Source organism: Chelonia mydas, chromosome 5 (assembly GCF_015237465.2).
Source record: "Chelonia mydas isolate rCheMyd1 chromosome 5, rCheMyd1.pri.v2, whole genome shotgun sequence".
Taxonomy (NCBI): domain Eukaryota; kingdom Metazoa; phylum Chordata; order Testudines; family Cheloniidae; genus Chelonia; species Chelonia mydas.
The window spans coordinates 61,391,469-61,419,203 of NC_051245.2; the positions used below are offsets into that span (position 1 = coordinate 61,391,469).

The 27,735-nt window shown below is 39.3% G+C and overlaps 1 long non-coding RNA gene across 2 annotated transcripts; it reads left to right on the forward strand.

The window, feature by feature from the left end:
* Window positions 1–9,005: 9,005 nt before the first annotated feature.
* On the forward strand, window positions 9,006–24,390 carry LOC122466049. Of its 2 annotated transcripts, XR_006291262.1 has the most exons (3): window positions 9,006–9,147; window positions 9,842–10,412; window positions 21,650–24,390. It is a non-coding gene; the product is annotated as an uncharacterized LOC122466049 (long non-coding RNA). The 2 variants fall into 2 exon arrangements; XR_006291263.1 differs by lacking the exon at window positions 9,842–10,412 and having other exon boundaries at window positions 9,018–9,147.
* Window positions 24,391–27,735: the final 3,345 nt, after the last annotated feature.

The window sequence follows — 27,735 nt, forward strand, 5'->3', positions numbered from 1 at the left end:
TGTAGCTCACAAAAGCTCATGCTCAAATAAACTGGTTAGTCTCTAAGGTGCCACAAGTACTCCTTTTCAATTTAATTGTTTCTGTATATGTAATTTAACTTTTATTTGGAGTGTCACTTTATGGCCTTCTAAGCAGCTCAATAAAAAAACTGTTTTACACTACTGTACTGGCCTCAGACATAAAACAAAACCATTTCCTTTCTCCACATGTGATTATTTTTTCATTTTCTCTCACTTTTAAGTTGCCAGCCATTTGGTTTTGAAGCAGAAGCAAAGATTGTCATCAACACAGAGCATAAATGTTGCTGGCTCTGAAAAAGGAGACATATTGCATTGGCCATTACCTAGGGAAACATGTTTATCACAGATAAGTATTTACTTTTAATATTGCCTAATGCTGCTGTGAATAACATCTGCTTTGTAGAGTTCTTAAGTGTGATTTAACAGTAGTGGTGGAGGAGTTTGGGAACTATGGCTTCTGAGAAGTTCTTTTGTTTTTGTTTTGAAAAACAATTCAGGATGAGAGGGGATTAGGTGATGCCGTGAATTAGTGCATTTGTCTTTCCACCTCTTAAGAAATGAGCCCCAGGTTCACCTGATGCACATAACATAATATTCTTATGTAGACTGAGATCATGAACTAGTTAATATTTATGAGTGTCACTTGTGAACCCAATTTTGGAAGATTGTTCCTTAAATTCCTGGAGGAGGTGAAGAGAGAAAATTAAGTTCAATTCACATTCAGATACAAACACAAATAAAATACGATTATGAGATAAATGGAAATCAAAATCTCTAAAGTATCCTGGTGATGTGGAAAGGACCTCAGGTCCTGATGTGTTGCTTCACCAATCATCGCCCCAAATTTCTACCATCAGTCTCTAACACTGGTCTTCCTTGGAATTCATTTCTAATTTTGGGAAGGTCTTGGCCTGTTAAGCATACAGGACAAGGCCTCCTAGGCCTGAGTATAAGGACTGGATTCTCTGATCCACCAAGTTCACTTTGTGCTGCTTATGCTTATGCCAGCTCCTTCCCTCACCACTCCAATATATGAGGAGAAGAGGAGGGGTATCAACAGTTGGGGTACAGTGATGGAAGAGGGGAAGAGTGGGTAAATAGGGGAATGAAGCTCCAACATGCCCAATTCTCCACTGTTGTAGGGTCCCTGAGTGATTTTCCTTTAGTGACATATGTGGAAGCAGCTTCCCTGCAGCTTTAATTTTATGCCACGGCCAAGCAGCTAAGAACTAGGGTGTTGAAACCAACTTCCTGAAAGCCTCCCCCTGTGTGCCGAAATCAAACTTAGGTCTTCTGTTGGGCAGTAGGATTTAAGAAGAAGGTCTTGGGTGAAATTTTACTCCTGGACAATTTCATTTTTAATTATTTATTTAAATTTTACCCACATTATGTGAATATTGGCCTGTTTGCATAGCCTGAGACTCTAATCCTGCAAACCTTTTTGCATATGTTTAACTTTACAATCCATTTATGTCCCACTGAAGTAATGGGACAACTCATACGCCTAAGTGTTTTCAGGATTTGATCCTTAGTGCTCTTGTTCTGACTTTGCCCTTATTTAAACTAAGCAGTCCTTATGAAATATGAAACCCCCAATTTAAACAACATTTTGAACTACCAGGTCTACAGCACTGGATTGGGCCATATTGACTAAAATAACGAAATAAGGAAAAAACATGAAGATTCCTGGGAAGACTGATGAAGATTGATCATTCTACTCATTATAGTCACAGTAATTATGTCATGTCAGTAGCTTGGAAATAACTTCCAACTGCAACACTGTGATAAGTTCTCAGGTGTTTATTTGAAATAAATAATCTGTTGAAAACTGCTCCCAAGACCAGTAGTGAAAGGGTTAATGTACATATATAATAGAATTTAAATCCAGTAGAGCCATGTGTATGTATCTCATGTAGGCTATTTTGTTGTTTGTTTTGTTTTTACCAATTACATTCCTGTCTCCATGAATCATGCATTGGAGGAGCCCAGCTCAGATCCTATCTTACTCAGCTGTTAAAGAGTTTAGTTCATATTTTCAATTCTGACATCAATTCTGCTTACTGTAAAAACAGATCTAACGTGGTGATGAGGCAGTGCCACTGATGCCAAATTAATCTTTACTTAAAATGTGGATCTGTTGTGTCTAAATTTCCTTTAATTTCATTTCATGCTTTAGGGCATTGCCATTAACTCTGCCTCTAATTAAAAATCATGATGTCACACTCATATTTTACCTATATATATATTGGCAGGTGCATTTGCAGTCTCTGTGCTGTTCTCTCTTTGTCTCTCGTCTTCTCTTTCTCTTTGATAACCCTAAATTATCAGGTTCTCATGCTCACTCAGAAGGAAAGATAAATAACTTACATTCTCATTCTATACTTCCTATTGAGTTAATTTATCTTATACCAAAATTCCATCAAAACTGTGTAATGGCAAAACTCTCATCTCTACTGTTGTAAAATTACTAAAAATAATTGCAAATGGAGGATCAATTAAAATAATTTGTCCTGTTATTCCCACACCACAAACCATAAAGAATAACCCCGATGACTTCTCTTGTATAGCGATAGCTCATAATAACATAAGAATGGCCATACTGGGTCAGACCAAAGGTCCATCCAGCCCAACATCCTGTCTACCAACAGCGGCCAACGCCAGGTGCCCCAGAGAGAGTGAACCCAACAGGCAATGATCAAGTGATCTCTCTCCTGCCATCCATCTCCACCCTCTGACAAACAGAGGCTAGGGACGCCATTCGTTACCCATCCTGGCTAATAGCCATTAATGGACTTAACCTCTATGAATTTATCCAGTTCTCTTTTAAACTGTGTTATAGGCTTAGCCTTCACAACCTCCTCAGGCAAGGAATTCCACAGGTTGACTGTAAGCTGAGTGAAGAAGAACTCCCTTTTATTTGTTTTAAACCTGCTACCCATTGATTTCATTTGGTGGCTCCTAGTTCTTATATTATCGGAACAAGTAAATAACGTTTCCTTATTCACTTTCTCCACACCACTCATGATTTTATATACCTCCATCATATCCCCCCTTAGTCTCCTCTTTTCCAAGCTGAAAAGTCCTAGCCTCTTTAATCTCTCCTCATATGGGACCCGTTCCAAACCCCTAATCATTTTAGTTGCCCTTTTTTGAACATTTTCTAATGCCAGTATATCTTTTTTGAGATGAGGGGACCACATCTGTGTGCAGTATTCAAGATGTGGGCATACCATGGATTTATATAAGGGGCAATAAGATATTCTGCATCTTATTCTCTATCCCTTTTTTAATGATTCCTAACATCCCATTTGCTTTTTTGACTGCCGCTGCACAGGGTTTCAGCTGCTCTATTTAGCATAATTTATTATATTACTACATTTGTACTAGTGAAAAGTGAACTTCAAAAAGAAGCTTGGAGGTCTGGTTCCTCCAGATTTTGAATGCTTATCTGAACTTTTTGGATCTAAGTACATTTTGGGGTCCAAAATTCTAGTGAAAATTAATATTCAACAGGAAATTCACAATGTACATATTTGGTACCTAAATTTAGGCACCCAAGTACATATTTAGGCATGTAAAGAAATGGTCTGATTTTCAGAGATGCTCACCACCCTCAGGTCTCACTGATGTAAAGGAGAGATCCAGGCTCTATGGATTTAGGTGGCTAGGTGTAGGAATCTTGGTTTGAAAATGCTGGCCTGTCAAAGCACCAGAACTGCTGCCACAGTACATTATCATAGAATCATAGTATCACAGAACTGGAAGGGACCTTGAGAGGTCATCTAGTCCAGTCCCCTGCACTCATGGCAGGACAAGTATCTATCTCTGAAATATGGCTGAGCTCTGGGCTTTTTCTTCATGTTGTCTTTTTTTTTTTGTAATGTTTGGTTTAATTTTCATGATATTTTGGTGAAAATTACTTTTTGCTAGTGCTCATTCCAGTGTGGTGTATTGAACAGTATGAAGAACATTGCCCTCTCTCATAACATTGTACATGATGCATTTATTTGCCTATAAGTTTTCATGGTGAACACATCGATAATCCACAATGAAGTATGTTAACTCTCATGATGTCACATTTAACACACTTCATTATATACATGAACCCACATCTTTTTACATAAACCTGAAAAGAATTTTTCATCTGTGAAATTTATGTACAGCCAAACACATCCATGATGCAGAACAAGTCAGATTCCATAGACATGTAGGCTTACATTAATACTAAGAATACAACAACCCACCCACCCTTTGGGTCAGCCACATAATGCCTCAGTTCCAAGCCTGGCATGGGTAGAAAGAATTACTCATCTCTCAGTGGACTGGTGGACCAGAATATGTTTAGTGCCTCCCTGACTCCATGTGATTCATGGGATCCTCTTTGGCTGATTAACACCTGGGGAGACTTAATGGGCTGGAGGTTCAGTTCTGTTCCCTTTCTCCTCTCTCTACTGCCATGACAGTAGAGTGATGGCTAGTGCAGTGTAAGGGAGGAGTGATATCTGCAGCACAGAAAAGGATAAAGAGAGATTTGGATCCATGGAGGATTTCTTAAGGTTGATTAGCACAAGTTCTGTCCCCAGCAGCTCTTCCCCTCACTCTATGAGAGGAAGTTCAAATCCCTTCCACCAATCCATTGTGCGATGGGTTAGCTGTGGCCAGGAGTAGTGAGACTTTCATGGAGCTGGCATGGGGCAGTAAAATGCTTATAAGCTCCTTGCTTCATCATAATGTGGGCTCCAGATCAGGCCCATAATAACTAAGATCATGAAGGAAAGTAAAACAATGAAGAAAAACAACTAGAAATGCTGAGTGGTTCTGGAGCAATGTGATAAGAACTGATCATTGTATTGTATTATAGGCACAGTAATTATACAAAAACATTATCTAAAAGGAATAATATGAACCCTATTTTAAAAAAATAGTAGTGGAAGGTGGTCCTACTTGTCATATTTTTTTTCAGAATGAATGAGATATCACGTTTAAAATAGGGCATCCAACACATTTTTTTATCATTTAATTCAATGCAGATAATTATATTGAAGAAATAAAGCTGGTGTTTAGATTCCACATATTGATTTTCACTTTAAACTCTAACTATTGACTTCATTTCATATGGTTTCCAACCTAGATAACAGAAGCCGTGATTGATCTTTTTGTCTCACGCACTTACAGGATCTCAATATTTCAGTAAATAAGATCCTATAATACATTGTTGATTCTCCAATAATAATATCAGATTCACTATATATTGATATTAAACAAATTATTTACCATTTTAGGGAGTGACACAAAAGTAGATCTTATGGGACAAATCGGGTGGGGCTGCAAACCATCAGAAGCAGGTTACCATGTGGATTAGTCATATGGAAATATCTCAGCTTTCTGTACATTTGTAAAAGTGAATTGAAGAGCCTACAAACTTGTTTGATTGGTGCAACTCTACAGGAAGGCTTGCCTATGCGTTCATGATAGAACTACATAGACACAGGGATGGAATCTTTCCTTATTTGTATCAGATAGGGCTGAATCAGATGTAGTGTAGGATTGCTAAATAGTTAGTTACTGGACAGATTTTTAGGGATGAGTTATATAACATTAATCAGTGGGTGCAAATTTAGTACTTGTCAGTGGTTCCAGGTCAGAAACCAAATCCCTTTATTTACCCACTAGACAAGAACAATAAGGGCAGCAGTAATGTAAGTTTTCCCATGTTGCCCCTCCAGTGTGTCGCAGTCGCTACTGAGAATGGAAAGTGAATTACCTTCTCCACTACAGAGGAGATACTTCTGCTTTGTTGAACTTCTGAGAATGTTGCAAGGCCTTCCTTTCCAGCCACATATTTTCTTGACCAGGATTCAATTACAGAGGCTTTTCCCATGTGGGTCTATGCATGCTTTTTCCATGTGGACCTTGCAGCAGACCCAGAAGATTAGCAATTTAAACTGAGTTCAAGAGCTGACACTGGTTACAACCAAGGTAACGTGGCATGGAGAAAGAGGCAGTTTCTCATGTGAGCATGTCTGACTCACTAAGGCTTTATGGGTTAAAACCAACATCTTGAACTTCACTTAGAAATTTATCACCACCCAATGGAGAATATGGCAATTGGTGTCATGTGATATCTGTGTGGCACACTGTTAACCAGATGGGTGCATTCTGCACTAGCTTCTGTTTCTGAATGGTCTCTGTTTAACCTAATGGCATGCAGAGTACATTACAGAAATCTAACTAGGAAATGCCAGAGGACATGAAAATCTTTTCCTGTCCTTTAAACAAAAATATATATACAGTATATCTGTCTACATACACAGACTATAGATTTTAAAATAGCTGTGTTCCTTCCTGACTAAGAGAGATAGCTATATGGCACGTTTATTGGCTGACCAGCAGATTTTTCTTCTTTTTGTCACTTTCCAACTAATTAATTGTGACTCTATTCTGCCTACAAGGTGGCAGGTCAAGCACTTCTTGTGTGAATATGCTTGTCCACACATGAATAGATATCTATGTGCATGAGTGCCTGTATATGAATTAATAAAAATATTTAGCCAAACATTTGTGCAAGCAAATACTGGTTGCATGAATGTTCAAGGAAAAATGAACAAAAAAAAGGGTCTGAACAAGATCAGAGTGAGTTGTGAGTCAGATTTAGCTAGCATGTCCAAGAATAATTTCTTCCACTATGTTTTCTACTCTCTTCAGAATCTTTGAGTTGAGGTTTTATTCCTTCATTGATTTGGCCAGATGTCTGTAAATGTCCTTACAATGTGTGGATGGTGCCAATTAAATCTTCTAGGACAATGTTGCCTCCTGGTTTTTTACTTCAGCATGAGATAGTTGCTCAACTAAAATAGCTGGAACATTCTTTTGGATGGCTATAACTAAGCAGATCGTACTGGATATGTGGCAATACAGGGAGGTGCAGGGACTCTGTCAGAAAGAGGGGAGGAAGCAATAAATTCCGAAGAATGCTGTTTTTCATACTCTGCTTCTAATTCTTCTGTCCTTCTTTTGGTTTAATATCTATCACCACATAGCACACTGATATTATTAACCACACAGCTATTGATATTGCTAATATATTAAGCCTTGCAACACCATCAGTGCCCCTGGGGGTAGATGAATATGAATAACTTGATTTTTGTAGCTAGGAAAAGTTAGGCATGGAGAAATTAAGAGACTTACCCACCCACTGGCAAAAACCCACAAAAAGCCAGTAAAAGAGCTGGGAATAGAAACCATATCTGCAGACTGCCCGCTCTGTACTTTAATCACAAAATCAACCACATATACACATAGACAAAGTGACCCCCAAGAATCAGTGATCAAGAGAAGAAATTGCACTAATATGAAATGAGCTTTCTGATCTAGAAGTTCTAGAGTAAAATTATATATACTGGGACAAATCAGGGACCCATATGAAATCCATAATGCATATGAAGCTATTTGAATAAGTAGAGGGGTGCATCAATTTACTATAGGCTCCTACGTTCATTTTGGTGATAGCAGTACATGACTGTGTGCATGCACATGGTAGAAGGGGAGGGCATCTAAAGGATGGTATTTTAAAACGGGATTCTATATCAAAGTAAGCACAAGTTCTTTCTCCAGTATTCTGAGTAGTAAAGATTACTCATGGGCTTTGAATTTTGAAAAGAATAATGCTGTGTGATGAGATGATGCAAATAATAATAATAAATTATGAAACTCTTGAAATCTACTACATTAGCTATAAAATGCAATAATCTAAAAACTACTTGTTTGAATAGTTTTACATTAATAACTGATGCATTTAACAATTTTATTTAATATTTAATTGCAAAAAGTTAGGATTCCTATGGGCATGCTCTTGAAACTAGGGTTAGGGTTCCTATGGATAGGGTACTTGGAGCTACAGTTAGGGTTCCTGTGGGTAGGGCTCCCTGCCGCAGGATTCAGGTTTCTATGTGTAGGGTACTTGGAGACAGAGTTTGCATTCCTAAGGCTAGGGCTCCTAGCCCTAAAATGTGGGTTCCTATGATTAGAGTACTAGGAGCTAGGGTTAGGGTTCCGATGGGTAGGTTACCAGGAGCTACATTTAGTGTTCCTAGGTTAGGATTCCCCACCATAGGGTTCCTGTAGGTAGGGTAGTTGGAGCTAGGTCAGAGTTCCTATGTGTAGGGTACTTGGAGCTAGGGTTAGGGTTCCGGTGGTTAGGGTAGTTGGACCTAGGGTTAGGGTTTCCTATGGGTAGCTTACCCTACCCTAGATTAGTGTTCCTCTGGGTAGTGTACTTGGAGCTATGGTTCAGTTTCCTACGTGTAGGGCCGCCTGACCTAGGATTAGGGTTCTTATGGGCTGGGTACTTTGAGCTAGGACTAGGGTTCCTATGGATAGGGTACTTGGAGCTAGGGTTACAGTTCATATGGGTATGGTACTTGGGGATATGCTTAGGGTTCCTGTGGGAATGATACTTGGAACTATGGGTAAGGTATCTACTTAGTATCTTACAAATTTTGAGACAAATAATTGAATATCCTCTCATTTGTTAAAACTGTTCAATTTTAAATGGTATTTTGAAGAAATAGTTTACTTTCCATTAAACTGTATTAAATACATTAAATATTTCCAATTTCATTATTATTGTGACTTGCATATTTAAATTGTTACTAACACATTAAAACTTCATTCTTTTACTTGATCTGTAAATCAAATGTTTAATTTCTTTTTCTTACAAACATTCAAAAGCCTTGTTCTTTGAAATCTGTATTTTTCCACTACTGTGAACAATTAATTCTGTGTATTTAAAGAGCTTTCCCTCCCTCCTCAGACAACTCATAATCAAAGCATGTAGGCCCAGATCCTTAAAGGTATTTAAGCAACTACCTTTCATTGATTTCAATGAGAGTTAGGTGCCTAAATATCTTTGAGGATCTGGGCCTTAGAGCCAATATTTGACCCACTGATACCTTTAAATTTGGAGGAACTAATAAGCTTCACACACCAGGCATTTAATTGATTTTTTTTCTCCCAGCATGCCTTTCTGGTGACTTTCCCTTTAAATTTGGCAGAGAGAAGCTGCTGCAGCTCTAAAGTGGCCATTTTGTAAGAGATGTGTGTTTGCTATTTCTTCCCAGCAAGATGGTAAGTTTTCTTATCCCATTATGTTTTTCTTTTCTTATGGTGGAATAGGTGGCACATTCTCAAAATCCCTTTGCAGAAGCAATATTGTTAAATTCCTTTTACAAATAGAAAAATGGAGAGACAGAGGTTAAGTGACTTACCTACGGTCACACAAGAAATCTGCTGCATAGCTTTCTGATTTCCAGACAAGGGCCTGAACCAAAATACCATCTCTTTATATGATGAACCCACTCCCCACCAGTTTCTGAAAATCTCTCAAGTTGAATGTGGATATTGTCATTCTTACAGTAGCTCAAGAAGTAATGATAGGACCCATCTTCTCAAAGGTGTCTTTGCAGGATTCAGTGTCATTTCTTCTGACTCTTACAAGAGACTGGAGTACTTGTGACTATCTGCATTAATGACTGTTTCCTTTGTGAGACAAATGCTTTCCCATGGATTGCAGTAAATTCTATTTGTAGCCACAGCGTTTATGAAAAGAAAATCAGCAGAGGATGTAGAAGCAAAAATGTGTGTACTAGCAGAAAAAAACATATGGGAAAACTAGACGATGGCTTTGCAGTGGAAGTATTAGGAAGGAACTCCTGTAGTTTTCATTCTTTGGCAAAAGCTTTTTGAAGTAGAAGTGTTCTTGTCTGAGTCTGGTAAATTCAACACCTGTTCAAATATGTTGTCTCGCTGTGCTCTGTTACAGACCTACAGGAAGAACAGGAGAAGCAGTACTTTCTTGTGGCCTTGACACACCTATTTTGGGATAGTGAAACCCAGAAGATCTGCACAATAGCCTAGCAACCAGACTAGATCTTCTAGTAGTGCTTCCCCCCATCCCTAGCACACTGCAACAAGCACAGTAGAATGCACAAGGCTGTTCTGTTCCAGAAAGAACTGTCTGGAAACAATATTTTTTCTGTGAAAAATGTTGGTGAAAATTATTTTTGTTAATGGCTTAACCAAAACTTTTCAGACTTAAAAATAAACAACCTGCCCTCCCCAAAGAACCCATACAGCACCGCCTCTGCCTCTAAACTAAAAATGGATGGTGTTAGCAGATTTTCAATTTTTTAACAAAAATCAGAATTTTTTGATGAAAATTAACATATTTTTGTTTCAAAATATGTGCATTTTGTTGAAAAACCAAATGCTGTTAAAATATGTTTTCGTGAAAAGTTTTTGACCAACTCTAGTTCCAATGTAAGAGTTAGTGAAGGAGAAGTTTGTGTGAACTAAGGATTAGTGCTATGTATTGTTCTCCACACTGAGTAGAAGTAAGTCTCATATTCTTTGCATGTTACTTTATCTCAGGAGTATATAAGAGGGTTGGGGAATGGGCAGAGACTGGAACTATGGAGGACAAATGGCCATAAGTGCAGCCCCCAGCCTGGTAAAAAGGGAACTTAGCTACTCTTCCACATAGGCCTTATGCTAGCTGTTTGTCAGGAGTAACTTGGTGACCACACTGCAAAGCTTTCATTAATTCTGCACTGAGTTCCTCTTGGTCCCTGTCCTGCTCATTGCTTTTTACATTGTGCCTATGTATGTGCAACCTGTACCTCTATGAAGATAAGGTTAAACCCTTTCAGTGGTAACACAGCAGAATTCCAGTTGGGATTGTACAGTCCTTGAGGCACAAAAATGATCCAAAGCAGCACAGACGTAGGTATATGATTATGGAAAGCAAACACAAAAGACTTCAGAGGTTATAGAGTGGGTTTATTTTTAAAATTGTATTTAAAGATCATACTGTGTCTGAGTAGGTTAAAAAAAGCAATACAAAAGAGAAGAGAAATAGACAAAAATCCTACATTTAATTTTTTGTACTTGAGACTGGAAGAGTATTACAGTGTTTCACTGCATTCTTAGCCACCCCCCAACCCCTTCCCTCACTCCCCCAGCTACTCTCAGAAAATTTCAGGAAAGACGGCATAATTTGTGGGGTTTGTCTGTATGGAGATTCTTTTCAGTCTTTTTTCAATTTCTCTGTTTCAGCCTTGTGTGTCTGTGCATGCATTACCAACAGCAATTTGCTTCGGCATCTTGTTGTAAAGCCATATAAAGAGCGCTTCCCTTGTCATGCTCATGCATGCTTTAATATGGAGGCTTTATCAGGAAGCTGTTTGTCAGACACCCTATTAGGAGATATTGTGAGAGTAATCAAAGACATTAGAGCTAAAATTATTCCCTCTCAGCCTGTACCCACACTCAGCAAGGTGACATTTTGCCTACTTTAAAAAGATGGCAGGCTCTTTGGCTTTTAGGATATGAATATATTTTTCCTTTTTTAGGTTCATATTTAAAGACCAAAGTAATTGGCCGAAATTCTTTATTTCTTACATGCATTAAAAATCCTTCCTAAAAGGATTGTGTTTTAAAACTCTGTGTAGAACTAAAGTTCCTTGCAAATATGTGGTTTATTTTAACATAAATGTTTAATACAAACAAATCTAGTCAATAATATTCTGCTAACTTCATTATATGATCATATTTCTGTGACTTTGTATGGGGGTGGGGGAAAAAGGAAGGGAGAATGTTTGTGCAACATTTATGTGAAACCTGGAAGATCTATTTGTCTGTTATGGGGGTTAAGGGTTCTTTTTCAGTTTTCATCAAACTTAATTCACCCAAAATTCCATCTAGCAATGGAGATGCTGCATTTCTGAGATTTATATGGAAGTTCTGAGAAGAAGGGAAGGTTTTTTGTATCCCTTATAAAATGGCAAAGAGAAATGGTATCCTATGAGAAGAGCCTCTAGGAGAGGAACGAGCAAGAGAGTTGAAAAGTGGAAATATCGGCAGGAGGCTGGGAGCCGAGTCTGATTTTTAAAGCATGGTCTGAGAGGCCTCTGTGGATATGTCTAATCTGCAGTTAAAAACCCGTGGCTTGCTCATGCCAGATGACTTGGGCTCACAGGACCTGGGCTAAGGTGCTGTTTAATTGCAGTGCAGCTGTTCAGGCTTGGTTTGGAGCCCAGGCTCTAGGACCCTGCAAGGGTCCCATACACTGCAATTAAACAGATCCTTAGCCCAAGCCCTCAAGCCTGAATCAGCTGACATGGACCAGCCACAGGTGTCTAATTGCAGTGTAGACATACCCTATGTGAACTATGTTGGGAACCATTTGTGAACAGAAGGACTTCTTTAATATCACAGTTTTTCACAAAAAATGTTTGTCACACATTGAATTCCATTTTTAGCAGCTGTGTGAAGGTGCTCCTGGATGTCATTATTTCCTTTGACCCTCCTCCACCTTCTAAGAATCTGGTCACTGTGACCGTTTGTGCATTGAGATGGACTGGATTAGCTCTCTCCAGAGAGATTTGTGCCACACTCTTGTAGCTACAGGTGGTCTCTATAGAGTGATGCAAAGCTGTCCCTATTCCCTAGACTCATGATTCCTATCCCCTAATTACCTGAACAGAAAGGAACTAAAATCAGAATCAGAACTCAGAACCCCCAGCTAGTGAGTATATTGCACTGCCACTCAACCACTGGGCCAGCCACTTATATTTTTAGAAATAAATTTCTAACTATGTTTAGCTCTTGATGACACCAGAATGCCAAAGCAGCTGCTGTACCTGAACTGAAAGTGGGTAACCACACACGAGGCAGCCAGAAGGATGCTTCAAGGACACACTGAAGCATAATTTGAAGCAGTGCGGCATTGATGTTGACAGCTAGGAGGCATCACTGAGAGAGAAATCACACCTACAAGTAGCAGTCAAGGGGGTTATTCTATTTAAGAAGAATCGCCATATGGATCTTGAGGTACAGAGGCTGAATCATAAACAGCAGCATATTCAGCAGGCTCTGACTATAATCAGGCGTCGAGCTATATATTCAAAGCGGAAAGGACCGCCACTCATGCATTGGCCGTTTTAGCTCATTCACACTCACAAGATGTAATACAGTTGTCAGTGTCTTCTTTGTCACAAAGGTAACAATAACAACTCTTGATACTAGGCTTGATGGACCTTTAGTCTGACCCAGTATGGCCACTCTTATGTTCTTATGATGACACTTACATAAGTATAATAAGTATCATTCTTCTCTTACTCACTTTGATGTAAATTAGGAGAAATTCCATTCAAGTGAATGGAGCTATGTTGCTATAAAACTACTGTGAGACCAGAATTGGTTTCTATGGACCAGATTTTGGCCCCCATGCTACCCCTATATTCTTCACTGGCAGCATATAGGGGCTATGAGGAGTGGCAATAAGTCAGAAGCAGCACAGGGCCAATGTAAGCGTATGGGACATGGCCAAGTTTAGGAAGGGATGTGCTTGTATTGCTTAGCATTGCAAGGATTCACTGTTGCAAGAGCAGCCTAATAGATAGTCTGGATTTATGGCTGCGTAAATTAAGGCTGCTTAAATTAGAGCAATCTTGAGGGATGATGCTGGCCCCTACAGTAGCTCAAAATCCACGTGGTGCAAAGGTGGGTGCCTCTGTCGAGCTGTACGCTCTGTGCTGAGCCTCCCAAGAAATAAAACACAGGATCTAGTCTAACGTGTTTTCTCCTTGAACAGATATAGTTGATTTGAGACAGGCAAAACTGACCCACTATTTACGGTACTTGTTATTTAATGAGGTCAGCTTCCTTGTGAGCTCATCTCAAGGAATTATAGCAGCAGCTGTTAGAGCTGCTTTAGTGAAGGATCTACTAGAGGTTTCAAAAGCTTGTTTTTCTGCTAATAGCTTAGTAATAAGAGTTCAGTTTAGTCTGAAACTTGGCAAAATAAAACACATAAAAATATTAAATGAATCAGCATATACTAGGCCTGATTCACCACTCCGTTACACCAGTTTTAGACCAGCATAACTCATTTAGTTTTAGTGGTATAAAGGAGTAGCACATTTGGCCGGTTGTCCGATTCCTCAAAAGATGTCCTTCCAATCAGGTAAATAATGCAGTTTGAAAAATCATCTAAATATGTATTTAGGGAAGATATCTGTATATACCTGATAAAAAATAAGTCCTACGTTGTGCGGATTTTTTTGTCAGGTCCTTTTAAAGGCTTTTTTAGTGTGTTTAAATATAGCCCTAACTGAATTTAAATGACTAAAAAAGCATTTAAATGCTGTTAAGAGTCTGAAAAACTCAGAAGAGCATGAAAAATGACAGTAAGACATTGTAAACTTGCACGTGGCCTCAGATAGTGAACAGATCTCCAAACAAGGTGGATTATCATTACTATGGTTGTATATGATTGTTTCCCCAGTGTGATAGGTGCTGTCCACATATGCCTGAATATATGATTTAAATAAAATAAAGATAGAAAAAGCCTAGTGCTAATAAAAGATTTCATGTTTGTTTATGGAATAAGAAAAACTATAGTGGTACATTTTTAACATTGAGTTTTTTTTTAGATGAATATAGAGAATTGGTGCTTCCTGATGCTTTTGGCCCCAATCCTGCATCCATTTACACATGTGAATAATCCCATTGAACTCATGAGACTACTGGAAGCTTTGCATGCGATTTGGAGCTTTTGGGTGCAACCACAATATTAATCACAACAGGCAAATACAATGCATGGCCCTTCTTCAGCAATCTGTTCTGTTCAAGCTGAGCCATGTTGATTTCAGTCGGACTCCATGATGGCGTAAGAGCCCACTGTCACAACCCAATGGCCCCCTCCCTCAGGGGGTCCCCTGGGGAGATAGATCAGCATTGTATGTTGCTAACACTGTCACAGGCATTGCAAAGTATTCTGGGAAGGGTTAAAGGTGTGAGTGTAAGTGAAAGGTTCCTTTGCAGGTTGTACAAGGCCGAAGAGGGAGGAGGACAGAAGAGAATGGGTTAACTCAACAGTTCAGCTCAGCCTAAAGATAAGAAGCTGGCACCAGTCCAAGGTCACTGCGCTGGAACAAACTCTCTGCAGCCAAGAAGCCTGCCGCTGCGTCCGTATCTCACCCAACCCCAGCTATCTGTGAGAAAAAAGAAAGAAGCCAGACAGGACTGCAGAGGTTGCAAAAACTAGGAGTCAGCGAAGGCCAACGAGGGGGAAAACAAAGTCTTGCATCTCTAAAGCTGGTGTGTTTTGGGAAAGCTGAGGAAGCCACGGGGAACTGATACACAGAGCCTGGGGAACAAAGATCCCCGAAGAAGACGCCCCCAAGAGACCCCAGGGACTTAAAACCCTCCCGGGAGCTGAGGCAAATCGGAGATCAACAGCAGACCCTGGATGACCCGTGCATGGGACAAGAACTCCTATCCACCCCACCCACTCTTCTTCTTTCATTACACCCAGGCTTGGCCAGCCTTGGGTAGTGTAAGTGTGAGTATGAAAGTGGGTTAGGGCTTGGGGCACTAACGCTTTCTTCCTTCCTTTGAGTGATGTGGGGAAAGGAATCCCCAGCACTCTCTCTGCTGTTATTTTTTTATTTTATCAATAAAGCTTTAAAACTCAGTTACTTCGTGTGCTCCATCATCTCCTCCCCAAACAATCCTGCGGCCTCAGCCTGATCACCTGACGCCTCAGGCAGATTGGTAACAGAAATCTGTCACACCACTAGTGTGTATCAGATTGCTGGATTGGGCCATAGGGACCAGGGGTGCTATTATAAAACCAGGCACCAGGTGGTCAGTTAAAGGTGGAGTTTTGATTTAACTCACATCTTTGCTGTTGTTCATTTAGGATTCACACATGTGGCTAAACCCACACATGAGTCTCAACATCTAGATGTTTATGTTATTTAAATATACAGTACGGTTTTATATTGTATGTGTGTTTTACAAGGCCTTGCTGCTTAAGAGGTTATTTATATATATATCTCACACACACAAATGCTGACTTCCCCCCACCACACACACACACATTTTCATACTTTGATTCTGCTTCTGCACCATTTTGAAGTCATGCTGGCATAAAACTCTTGTAAAATGAAGAACCAGGCCTCTTATTTATAACATTTATCCTTCACAGCACCATCAAAATAATAAATTGGTGCATTTGAGCATTACATGGCAATTAAGTTTTTTTCTCAGAAGACTGTCTCTTAAACAAGAGGGAAGAAGCATGATGATTATTCTGCACACATGACACTCATATCATGGATAACATGCATCACTCATGACAAAATGCATTACATACCTACATTCCTCTGCAGTGACTCTCAGTTGGACAGAAGTATCAGATCTCACCGTAAATTCTTCCTTTCCTTCATTAACCTGGGGCCCTTTAATAAACACTAGGATTTTATAACTGCAAAAATCAGGGATTGAACTGCTGAATAAATTTGTCATGAAATGCATGAGTTCTTTTTCTTTAACAGATTTGTGTGGGGAACTTTATTTTTAAAATGTGTGTTCCCTAGTTTACATGTGACACATTTTAATTTTCCCTTTGCATAAAGTTAGGAAATATGCCTGAAAGGAAAGCATAAACTCTGCCTTGGTGGTTGTTCATGGTACTACTGTGTAATCCCAAGGCATTGCTGTGTAGAATTCCAAGGCATTCTCAATGCATTTCAATGGCCTTGTAGAATACCTCTCCAAGACAGAAGAACCATTTAGCTTGATTTGTTTTATGCACTAAACTACATTATTATACCCATCCTCAGTGGGGTTCAAGGTTAAGCTTTTCAGGATTTCTCTGGGAAAGTATCTTTTTAAGTGAGTTGGCTGCTGAAAATTAATATCATGTCACACTTTTTCATTTCTCCTTTCTACAATTACTAATGTATTTGTCGAAGGAAACTTGCTTCTATTCTGCTGGATACAGATAATGCTTAAATGTTGTGCCCTGAAATGCTGACCTGTTATTTTCAGTTTGCTTCTGTTAATGCATGATGCTATGATCTATTAGGGGAAGTGAACTCTCCCTTTTGTTGTGTTTGGGAAAAATATGAAACTGAATACAATATGTCAAACTTGGATAAATATGTCTTTCATAATAACCAAAGCCCTTATCCCACTAACACTTTGGAAATTTGAAGCCAATGGAACTACGCATGTAAAGTTATTGATGTGCATAAGTGTTTGTATGGTGGGGCTCGAGTGCTAATAAAGAAATAATGAGGACCGAGGACTCTCGGATCAGCAAATATCTGTATGTGATATTAAAGGTAACTAGTGATTATATGATTCTCCTATTATCTACGAATGACTTTTATGTATTCCATTATTTGTAAATACTTATTTAGAAGCTGTGGCTGGGGGAGGGGCAGTTTCTCTACTATGTTGTTCTTTTCCATCCAGCAATCATAGATACATTTACTCTTCATCTGTAGCAGAAGCCAACAAGATTTTGTGTTGTTTACTTCCTTGTCTCTACAGCTGTCATTGTGATGTCAGTAGGAAAGTGAACTGCTGTGACAATGAGTATTTGTTAGTTAGCTATTTCTGCACAGTCAGCAGAGCATGTAAATGTTTTAGATTTTTTTTTATTTTATTGCTGTAAATCATACAATGCATAGATTCATAGAGATAGGTTCATTATAAACTCCAGTACATAATTGGTGTCTTAGTTGTGGTAGGTTTTTTTGTGTGCAAATCGTATGGATTAAAATATCTGCATAACATATATGTTTATGCATAGCCTTATACATCCTTTAAATCCCTCCTGAAAACTCATCTCTCTCATTTTGCTTTCCTTCACTAGTCTGCCCTAGCACTCTCTCTTACCACTCTAACACCTGATCAGTAATTGCTGCATTGTATTGGTCTTGTTTAGATTATAAACTTCAGGATAGGAATATATATTCCTACCTCTTTGCAAAGCAGCAGAGCATGTCAGGCACAATGGGCAGATCTTGCCTTCTGCCATATGGCCATATAAAGTCTAGGGGGAGCCAGGGTAGTAACATTGTAGTAAGGGATGGTGTGCTGGGAATCCATGCATAGGGACCATATATTCTGTGTGCCATGCAGCTGTGCTCCATGAAGAATCCCTGTGCCTCAATACAAAGAGTATGAGGATGGAGGAGAAGAAGTTGTAGAGGAGCTTTGGAAGACTAGTGAAGGAACTGGAACCTTTACTTGGAGTTTATGCAAATGCCATTGAAGTCAATGGAGTCCTTCCATGAAATCAATGGGCTTTGGATCAGGACCATTGGGAATGCATCACCTTTAGTGGATACTGAAGCCCTCAGAACACCTTTGTAGCCTGTAGAAGAAGTATTCCTTTCCATGGTGGAATCTGATTAGGACTGATTAGAATATATATATATATATATATATATATGAGTTCCTATTTCCTGTCATATTGCATTGCAGTCATATGGTTTTCCTCTTTTATGAAGATGAAGACTTGCCCATTTTGTGCAGCCCAGCAGTAAGTTCATGTGGTAAGATGTAGATCACCATGTACAAAATGGGAAATATATGAAGGTAACATCTGTAATTAAAAGTCTCTCACTCTTGCAATGGAGTCTGTGTCTGGGCTCACTCCTGAGAGAGAGAACATTTTGAGAGGGAAGTGGCATGATATGGTAAATAACTGATTTTTTAGTTCTCTGGCACTTCCAAAAATTGGGGGTGGGGGTGGGGGGGAATCAGTTTGGGCTGAACTGAAACTGGAAGTGTCTGGAATGTTTGGTGAATTGAAGAATTTTTGTTAAAAAAAGCAAAGAAAAGGAAGGGCTATATTCACAGAGGAGGAGGAAGAGATGGTGCCCCTCCTTATAACTTTTAGTCTAGTGGTTAGAGCACTCACCTGGCACATGGAAGACCCAAGTTTGCATCCCTGCTCTAGAGCAGGGAACATTGAACCTCCAGTGTGAGTGCCCTAACCACCAGACTATGCCATTTTGGGCGGGGTCTTTCTCAATCTCTCCTGTTGAAGCTGTTTCACCTTGTATCAAATACTTGAAGAGTCCTTGGGCTAGAGAGAGAGTGAGTGAGTGAGAGTAACTCTATCTCCTGGTAGGGTGCCAACCTAGGAGGGGAACATCTGGGTTGCAGTCCCTATTCCAATGAATATTTATTTATACAAAGTGGAACAACTTCAACAGGAGAGATTGAGAAAGACCCATCCCAGAATGCCCCATAGCTCAGTTATTAGGGCCATGGCCATTCCTAGGAGACTGCAGGGCCTGGGATATAGGCACCGAGTTTCTAATAGGATGGGGAGTGCTCCCCCAACCTCTGCCGAGGCCCTGCCCCTTCCCCCAAGGTCCCACCCCTGCCTCTTCCCACCCTGACCCCACCTCTTCCCCACCTCTTCCCTGCCCCGTCTCTTCCCCTCCCCTGAGCATGCTCCACCCTCGCTCCGCCCCACCAGCGCCTCCTGATGCCGCGAAACATCTGATCCATGGCAGGTGGTAGGTGCTGAGAGGGAGGGAGAAGCGCTGATGGGCAGGGCCCCCTGGGGAGCAGGAGGTGCTGGGGGGAGGGGTAGGTTGGTAGGGGGGCTCTTCCTCCCCCCCCCCGGTGTCACTCGTTTCCCCCTTCACCTCCTTGCCCTGCTCACCCTCCTGCCTCACCTCCCTGCCCGCCTCCTCATGGGTCCCCCCAAAGCTCGAGGCCCGGGGCGGTTGCCCTGATTCGCTGTACCCAAGGGACGGCTCTGATTAGGGCATTCACCTAGGATGGGGAAACCTATTCTTATTCTATATAGGCTTTTATACTGCGCTCATCAGCGTAGTATATGAGCACCTTACAGTAGGGCATTAAGCCACATGACTACACATCCAGCACATGCTGTTTGTTCTCTCCTCCCCAAATGAAGAAGCAAGCGCAGTGGAGTGTCTTGTTTGGGTAGTGTGTGTTGTTTTTATTTATTAATTTAAATCTACCTGTCACTGTGAGTATGTTGGAAAAGGCAAGGTCAAAGGAGTATGCCCTGTACTTGGAGCAGAAAGTGGTGAGGTTTGTGATGGTCCTTCAGTATTGGGGTTGTTTATTCCATAGTCTCACAGAACCCATGGAGAAGGTTCTATCTCTCACTCAGATCAGCTGGGTTCCAGTCTATGCTACAGATTAGGGATCTGAACCTGGGTCTCCTACATCCCAGGTGAATGTCCTAATCACTGGGATAAAAATTACAAGGAATGGCACCACCACTACTTCCTCCTCCTCCTCTTTTTTTTTTTTTTTGGCGGGGAGGGGAGAGGAGAAATGGTGCCTAAATTCCTTTGTGAATCTACTCCCCAAAATCAAATGTTTTATACTCATAGTGTTGAAATAATTCATTTTGACATTATCAAAAACAATTGTTTTGATTAAAACAATTTGCCAAAATTGATACAAATTCACAAAATGTTTTGGTCAATCTGGATCTTCTTTTTTTGGTGAAAAAAAAGTTGCACCTGCAAAATTTAACCCAGCTTTAATTGTAAACAGATCTTGTTTTACTTTGAGATTGTGGTTCAACAACAACAATATTGCTAAAATACTGAAAACCACACAAAGGTACAGTGCCTATTTATTGCACATGTATTGTTAATTTGGTATGTAAATCCTCTACGTTATTTAGAAAATAAGATGTAAGTGGGATGTTTTCAATTTAGTTTCTTCCACAATCTTCATTTGTGACATTGGCCACATTCTGCAAAAGCAGAGCTTAGCGGGGCAGTAAAAATGTCTTATTCTCCCTATCCCAGCCGCATATTCCAGACATGCATTGACTGGAATTGGGTAGCAAAAACCTCTTTGTTTGCTCAGTTTGCGGTTTCTGATAATTCAACCGACTAATCTGTTACCAAACCCATGATCTTAAATTAATTTATGGGAAGAAAAGGCGAATGCAAGGTTGTCATGTCTTTTAAATTATTTTAGAAGATTTCAAAATATTTCTAGAGGCTCTGTGAAACATTTTAGAAGCTATGAACTTTAAAAAAAAAAGCAATAGGGTGTTTTAAAGGAAAAATGAATCATAGTGCAATTAAAATAAATGTTTGTGAATCTAAATAACACTAGTCTGAGAAGACTACTTTATATTTCTTATTCAAAGATAAACTACATATTTAATCTAATCAGAAATTAGAGATTTCTGATTTATCTGAAATTAGGAATGTCTCTTAACTGAGATGTACAATATGAAAAGAAACCAAAATTGACTTACAGCCTTTTGGTTGTAGGAATTCTTAACTCTCGGGACAGAGGGTGGGTGGGAGCTCTTTACCACCTCAAAAAATTCATTTTTTGATTCAACATATGTTCCTACCATTCCAACTAATATACTTATATTTTAAAAAGAGATGAGCTCAGTAATTTTCAATGGCAGTGAGGTATTCCACAAGGATTCTTGAAGGCTTTAACATAGGTTAGGTATGTTGTCTTCTTATCCATCTTATAATTGGCATTGGAATCTTGGATGTTTTCATCATTGGGAATTTGGCTTCATATTTGTCTCTGTAAGACAATTCCTATTTGCTCATACTTATGACTCTAGGACTTACTCCTGCAAATGATAATATCTGAATCAGAGAGCATGAATAAGTGTATCTGAGGTATGGAATGGAAAAATGAAGCATCCTAGATTTAGCCCATTGCTGCTAAAAGCAAAATCTAAAGTATTTCCAAAAGTCTGAGGTTAATCTTTCCATTACCTTTCCTTTAGGTCTACTGGTGGATTCCTCTGCACATAGGTGCATGGAACAGGACAGTTTCTTTTTGTCTACAAGAGCCTGGTCTTATATGGAAGTGCCTGCAGTTTTGATTCCAAAAATGTAAGTGATGAGTTTCCGTCTCTACAGATGCCAGGCAATGTGATACCACCTGCCCAAGTTATTCTTCCTAGGCAGCCAAATCAGAGCAACAGGTGAAAAGTGGTAACAATTGAGAAGAGATACAGAGAGCCTGTGCAAAATATCAAAGAAATCATTAAGGGGGAAAATAGTGACGTACACTGAAGATGGTGAGCTTACTGATAGCTGCAGGCAATTAAAGGATTTCATGACTCATATACTATCAATTTGTTTTTCATGACTCATTGTTTTTAATCCAAAAGACATAGTCATTAAATCATTTGAATTTACCGTTAGAAGCATTTTTATTGGACAATCTACAGAGGTAAACTGATTGAGCAATGAAACGTGACACTTCTGCAGGTGAGATTATCAAGAGATAACTGCACCCCCAGGACAGAAGGTGCATCTGGGTGTCCCTGCTTCTCTCAGAATTGTGATTGCTGCATGATGATAAATATATAATTACCTCCTATTGTTGCCTAATGCCTTAATGAAATTTGTTCAGTGCCTAAATATAAAGACATTAGCCTGTTTGTGGACTAGACAGGAATGACTAGTTAATATTTGGCTATATGACATTTTTAAAAGATAGAAACCAGTACTGCATAGTGAAATACTAAGTGATCTTTCTGACTGGAATTTCAGGTTGGTCTATACAATTTTTCTACTTCCAGTAACCTATAAATACTCTACTGGCTTTCTTTAAAGAATCCAGTTTATTGTTGATTTCAAGCTCAAGCAATACCTTATGGGGAATGCGGTAAGAAAGAAGGTGAAAAAGCAGTATGGGGAAAATGTAATAGTTCTTGAATATATTGTTGCTGAACCAAATGGCCAAGTTTAAAAATATAGCACAGTGAATGTCTCCACAAAGCAATTAACAAAACTGTTGTGTCTGCAAAATCCTGCAATATGCATGCCAAAGGTGCCTCTGTATGCACATGGCTCATAAGTTTGTGCGTGCATAATGGGTGCATTGTTTTATGTGGATACAGCCATAGTGTCCATCCTTGAAAATGTCTCCACATCATTTGTGCTGTGTGAAGTGGAGTGCTTTCAGATGTGGAGAGTGTGGAGTAAAATCGCACTGAATTCTGCTTGGTCTTCACCACTCAATTCTTTGGAAAAAATACTTTCCTTTTCTCCCCCAGACCTTCTCTCCACCTTTCTAAGTTTGGTAGAGGACACCACTGCCCTCTTTCCTCACCCTGAATTGATAGTATTTCATAAGTCATGGCAGTCATCAGAGAACATATAAAAAGTACTTTTCTTTTTTTAATAAAAAAAAGTTAGATACCAGTTTCCTCACTAAGATTCATTCCTCTGGCAGCTGTTACTCTAATGATATGTTACTGCGATACAATTTCAGAGAGACACTGCTCTGCTGAGATTTTATTATTGAACATCACCAGGGCCCTGTCAATCTGGAGATACACCAAAGTAATAGGTCAGAGTGATGGATGAAGAAAAGTGAACCTTGAAAAGTGATGGAGTAAGAGAGGACAAGAAATTCAGGTTGTTTTATTTTAAAATGGCTTTACGCATGCAGACGTAATTTAAACTTTCTGATTGGCTGGCCCTTACATCATATCCATTTATATAATGCCTGTACATGAATGGCTTGCACTGTTTTCCTTATTTTTATATATAAATTCCATCTCCTAACAGCAATATGTAATAAGACACTCCTGGCAAGACATTTCAAGAAGATTATTGCATATCTTGGGTGGTTAAGTCACTTGACTTTCTGCTTCTTGCCTTCTAATACTACTCAAGGCGTGCTATAATTACCCAGTAATGTACTGCCTGTCATATTTTATTGCTTAATTGAAATACACACACATCTGAGAAAACTCTAATTATGCACAGATTTCTAAAGCCAATTTAAAATAAAACATACTGGATCTTCTCTCCGGAACCCTTTTATTCTAGCCATTACTTTGACCTATTGTTTTCTAATGCTCTATTTCCCTCCATATCAACAAAGTTAGGAGATCTAGGGAACCCTGATGCTTGAAATAGCTTTTAAAAACTTTTAAAAGTCTGAATTCCTCTCTCACTTGAACTACTGCTGTATTCCTCACCTGTGTAAATCAGCCCCCCTATTTGTAATATAGGGATAGTACATAATATTTTTGTGCATCATTTGTGTTTATTGTGGTACATAATGGCTCTCATTTTCTGTTTCTTTGCAATAAGAGAGGTCAGTATATAAATGGAAGATGCCTATTTTGTATAATGATACTATATTCCACTTAATTTACTGATTTGCTTATGCTCCTCTGTTCAATGTGTTTTGCCTTTGCATAACATCTATTAAAATCAATGCCTCCTAAAGAGCAGAGCTATCTATCCATCTTAGGTATTTCTAAGAAGCCTATCATGTTAGTATCTAAGAGCTGGAGATAAAATATTTCCAAGTTCTCTCTCCTTTAGTGAGAGCCTTGGTAATAAAGATTATTTCTTTATTAGCAGCAAGGCAACACGACAGGCCTCAAGACCTTAGACACACAATATACCTAATTCCTTGTGCTGCAGAAAAAAATCTTCATTGTCAGTCACACATCATGCTTTATTGCTTCAGTGCAAAAACCCTACACTTTTAGTTAATTTAATAACTCAGTCTAGCTCTTACATTGACAAAACATTATTAGCTACCTTAATAAAGAAAAATGTGACAGGAATCAATATGTATTAGATAAATGTTATTTCCACACAGTGATAAGAAACCATCAATGGCAGAGTCATAAAAGGATTCACATCTGAGCCGTTTTTATAACACTTTAGAGCTGGATAGATGGAAGAACAACCCCAGTTTCCCAAGTGCAATGGAAGCGATGAATACTTTAATTGTCTCAACTATATGAAAGTTGGGTTCAGATTTTTACCAAAAGCACGGATTCAGCTTCTCTACTTTATATGAAGAATACAGTGTATCTTCCAGAAATGCAGTGACTAATCTGAGTAAATAATTAGTCTTCTGAGGATTTTCAAGTACATTTCTTACTTAATTTGAGTTAAAATGAATTAAAATGGGACTTTTTAAGAAACAATTCCCTAGTATCTCCCCTTTTTTGCTCTTTTTGATAACAAATGGCTAATTTATTATCATTTACATTTTCCATGTAGTAAGAGCTTATTGTCATGTTGCAAGAAAATAATCACAGTATATTTAAGAATGACATGGAGTGAGATAGTTAATGGATGGTGTGTTTATAACCTGATTATTGTCTGTCATTTACAGAAATGAGGAATTATTCAAACTAAGGTTGTAAGATATTGGTATAAAGTCTCCAGCTTTCTGCACCTTCTGCCTTAACTGGGGTGTGTGTGTGTGTGTGTGTGTGTGTGTGTGTGAATGAATGGATATGGGAGTATTATTGGAACTTGAATTAATCTGGATTTATTAACCCAAGTTTTACTTATTACTGGTCCATTAAGATTTCAAGCAATATAAGTCCTTGTCATAGGTTTGCCTTCAAACCTAATCTGTTGTACAAACAAATCAGGGCTGGTTGGGAAATAAGAATTCCATTTCATGAAAATTTTTGAGGTTTCAGAATTTGTTTTCATTCTACCCTGGAATAAAACTGCAACTTTAAAAAAAAAAATATGTGTGAAAAGAGAGCGCTTCACTGCAGAGTAACCAAGATCCCAGTGGCAGGGCACTCACTTAGAATGTGGGAGAGCCCATGTTCAGGTCCTTGCTCTGCCTTATTCAGAGCAAGAACTTGAAGGTGGGTCTCTCACATCGCAGGTGAGACCCCTGGTTGCAGGACTATGGGAAATTTAGGGGTTTTGCACTCTCTGATTTTGACCAGAAATTCCATCCTGGACCTGAGAAACCTTCCCAACCTTATCTGTGATTGTTGAAACCAATTGATTACCTCCCAAGGTTTCAGGTTCAATAACTTGATATTTTCTGATGAAAAATCACTGCAGTGAAAAATTCTAGACCAGATCTAAAACTGATGCAATTTGGCATGCTTGGCAGTCACTGCTCCAGAGGAACGTGGGACAAGGAACCAGCAAGGGTTGTTCAGGTCATCATGGAAGCATACTGTCAGAGTTGTGAGGAGGAAGCTTCCCTTGCTTCTGCCCGCACTTTAGCTAGTGCTTTCAGTTGCTCAGTTTCATGAGTGCCAGAACAACCCAACTTTTTGGTTGCTGTTGTTGTACAAAGGAGATTAAGAGGGGGAGCGAATGCAGCTAATCCACTCTTCTCTAGTTTTGCTGTGCACGCTAAAGCTTCCGTAGATTTGCTTCAAACTGTAAATTCTACCCTCAACACTCTTTACTGTAAAACGAATTGGGGACAGTTCCCAATCCTTGGAAAAAATAAACAGATAATTTTTTTTGTATAAGACAACACAGTAGGGTCAATAAAGCAGTATCACAGGAGCTAACTGATCCTGGTGATGTGGCTTATTTAGGACTTTATTGTGAGAGCAGTTGAGTACCCTCAACTCCCTTTGTAGTCAATGACAGGTGAAGGTGCTGAGTGCCTTTGAAAATCATATACTTATTATTCATTAGTGTATATACTGTTCTATAGAAATGTGCCACATGATATGGGCAAGAATGTACTGTTATACTGGGGGTTGGGTGAAGCCACCCTTCATTCAGGATAAATGTGAAAAGCAATGAAGCTCCTTTATGGAATAGATGACTGAAACAATAGGAACCATAGCTGAAACACTGGCAGTGTGCAAGGCCAGAGTAGGAGTTGAGCCATGCAGCCTGAAAGGTTTTCCCTAGGTCTGAATGCAAATACAGGGGGCTGGGTAGTGTTTGAAGGAGCTCTGTATGTAAGAGAGAGGAAGGTCAGAAGCACTCAGACAAGGCAGTAAGGAAACCCCAGAGATATCCACTGGTAGCATAACACTAGAAAAAGTTGAGAGACAGAGAGAGAGAGATTTTGGGTGGAGTGCTGGCTGGAAAGGGGCTTGAAACTATGAGCAAACAGTTTCCCGCTCTTTGATTCCTACTGTGTTCAGGGAAATGGGCTTGTAAATAACCAGGATTCCGTCAAATAATTACCTGACTCCTCATCAGTTTTTCCCCCTAACAGAATCAACCTACAAGCCCCCTCTCCCCCAGTATTGGTTAACCACTCTGGTCAAAGGAGTCACAGTATTTTACATTCAGTGTTTATATAAATTACAAAATGAAGTCCAGGCATGTTGTATATTCAGCTGTCTTTAGATGCTTTAAATAAAAGCAATCTTATCTGTGATCTACTCCATATTTTTCAGGCTCTTTCTAATAATTTGCTTCAGGAGATCTGAGCTGACATTTCATTGCACTGTACCTGTGTAGATTTGTGTGTACACCTATATATACACATACACAAGAGAATTGTGTGGGAAATGGTTCTACCGTCATGTTAAAATTTGAGATTTTCAAAAATTTCCCTGTTTTGCATTGTGATAAAACTGAGACCTTTTGAATTTTTTTGCCAAAAGATAGAGTGATCCAAACCAGAATGGTCTGGTGGTTAGGGCACTCACCTAGGATGTGGGAGAGCCATGTTCAAGTACTTCTTCCACTTGACTGAGCAGTACTGGAATCTTGATCTCCCATATCTAAAAACCAGGGCATTCTCTATGGCTCTCTCTCCCCGCAGAAATTCCATGTTGGCCTTAAGAGCCATTCCTAATGAAAGTTTTGTCAAAACTGATACATTCCCATGAACATTTTCGGTTTAGACAAATGAGCATTTTATGATGAAAAACCATTTAGTCAAAAAATTCCCAACCGGCTCTAATAGACCACAGACACACACACACAAAATGTAAAATAGTGTACTGAGACAGGAAAAAACCCTTTGGATGTTAAGGAGTACTTGTGGCACCTTAGAGACTAACAAATTTATTTGAGCATAAGCTTTGGTGAACTACAGCTCACTTCATCGGATGCATGCTGACATTTCATTACTGCAGTTTACATTGATACT